The sequence below is a fragment of the Nothoprocta perdicaria genome, unplaced genomic scaffold, assembly GCF_003342845.1.
Source record: "Nothoprocta perdicaria isolate Ctin4 unplaced genomic scaffold, notPer1 scaffold_20, whole genome shotgun sequence".
In the NCBI taxonomy this organism is placed as follows: domain Eukaryota; kingdom Metazoa; phylum Chordata; class Aves; order Tinamiformes; family Tinamidae; genus Nothoprocta; species Nothoprocta perdicaria.
In genome coordinates, this window is record NW_020455205.1 from 1909387 (window position 1) to 1911915 (window position 2529).

Sequence of the window (2529 nt, forward strand, 5' to 3'; positions counted from 1 at the left end):
AGGTGTCAAAAGCACATTGACAAAGCCCTCATCAAGCCTGACAAGCACGGATGATCCCAGCAAAGAGCTTAGGTCTTTGCCTCCTCTTTATTTATTTATTTATTTATTTATTCTTATTGTCACTTAAAGAACGGAAATAACATTCTGACATGTCATGCACTGTCACACCAGGACTCTGCCAATGGCTGATGGAAAGAGTATGGCTCCCTGCACTGCTGTCTGTGAGCTCTTTCTACAGTACCCTGCAGGTAGGTACTTCCATCCTTCCACCACTTCCATAATCTAAACCAACACTTGCTTACACTGGATTTCTTTCCTTAAATGATGAGATTTGCTTTTGTTTACATGAGTAATTCCCTCCTGTCTCTGTACTCTGATACATTCTTCAACAGCGCTTAGGGTATTATGGCAAATTTACCTGTCCCTGAAAGCTATGGAGAACAGTATGGAAGAAAGCACTAGAAATTTGATGATGGGAAAATGTGAAAGGATCCTCCCCTACCTGAAGTTACTTTGCAATCCCTGGAAAAAAATGCCAGCAGGTACCAGCATAAGCACAGGGTCAACATCCCCAGACCCTCATGACTCTGATTACTGCTCTGTTTAGTAGCCTAGAGATAGCATTAATTAGCATCATGYGCCCTAGTCCATCCTTTAACATCCTTTCACACCACTACTTCTACGGATTTTGGRTCTCCTTCACACTTTCAGGTCTTCACACATTCAGACTTTTACACATTTGTTCTGAAGACAAATTCATATTTTTGTCATCTTCAGCAATCAAGKCAGTTCAATAAATGAAGCTTTCCTAGTGCCTAGGAGATGAAGGGATCCTTGCTTACAGACCGCTGTGACTCCAAGGCCTTTAGTAACGGAAAGAATCACTCCAGTTTCTAAACTAACAAGAAATTGCTGAGAAGCTCCAAAGAGAAAGGAAAATAAGGGATCAAGGCATAAAACTGCATTTCCTACACGTCTTACCTTTGGATCTGATCTCAAGGGCAATGCCAGAGAGCTCTTCAGTTTCACAGAAGCTGTGAAGATTTCCACACAAAAAGACTTTTTTTTTTTTTTTTTTTTGGTTAAAACCAGCTCAGCTTCCTAACAAAACCAATCCCATCAACCTCCCATAGCCCAGAACAGGAGTAAGACACACTGGCAGAACAGTGAGCAGGAAAAAGAAGAGAAAAATGGGAGTGAGGAGCGTTTCCTGCAGGGTTGCGCGGGTGCTGCAGACTGCGGATCCCTGCTGCGACTCCCTTTCCAGCGGATTGTGCCTCCCAGCAGGAGCCCGCAGCAGGCACGGGAGCTGCTGCAGCGGCATCCGCGCCGCTCCAGCAATAAGAAGAGTAGTTAACAAAGCCACTCTGCCACGCAGGTAGAAGGCCTCTGCTGCTTTGTAAAAACACTTAGATAGATGATATAAGCATTGCACCTGTCTTAAATGTATATATAAACTGACTGCCATGGATATAATCCATGATGGACCAAAGCAGCAAAATTCCTGCTCCTAGAGATCTACACAGAACTCTCCTCCTCTTACAGCAGGAGAACTTATCACCTTTTACTCTGAGGTAAGGGACAGCTGACTTTTTTCTCTCTATTAGTTTAGCTTTTGATGTTATAGTGTAATTAAATTTGAGCCCAATGTGCCCAGCTTCTACAACAAATGATATATATTTCTCTTTCTTCTCTTCGTGTGGAAAATATATCCTGGCTGACTGGAATCACTGTGGCAAGCTGTAAATGATGTATGAAATGAAAAATCCCTGCTCACCGCAAAGAGAGAATACAGACAGGGCTCAGCAATTGCTGCTGTGCTCTGCTATTTGCTGAAATAGTCAACTCAAATACAATCACACAAGCCTGCTAGCGCGGACACTGGGCAGCAAGTTGCACGTATCATTTTTCACTCTCGTTCAGAATCAAATGACTAAGTGATAGCCAGCATGGTATGTTTGGAAAAAAACTGACAAAGATCCCACATCTAAAACAGCTTCAGTTGTTTTTATACTTGCTTCAGTATCTTATGTTCAACTGCTTCTGTCTTACTAATGCTCTGAACTCTTGTATCCCATAAAGTGACACAAAGAAGGGCTGGATAGCTGGAGAAAAAAAAACTATTAAAAAACAAATGGTTTGATGATTCCAGAATGATTTGTAGATAGTGATGAAAATATAGGAACCTCAGCCATGTTTGTTTGGGTGCACTGCATCCAGAGGGTCCTTTGAATATCACTGACAGAAGTCAGAGGACAAGGCTTCATGCTATAGAAATACATGGAAATGTACTTCCAGACATGGAAATACAACTGTGAAAAACAATTTGCATTTCTGCAGCAGACTGTAGGTGTACTGGAGATATTTGTGTCCTGAGGCCAGGGCTCAATATTGCACTGGCTTTTGCAGTTCCTGGCAACCCCATCGCTTGGTGTCATCCCACAGTTCACCGTTTTCTCAGTTTCATCTGACAACTGAAACACAGCCATGCTGTGATATGAATCAGAAATTTGATCTAATTTTAACAAA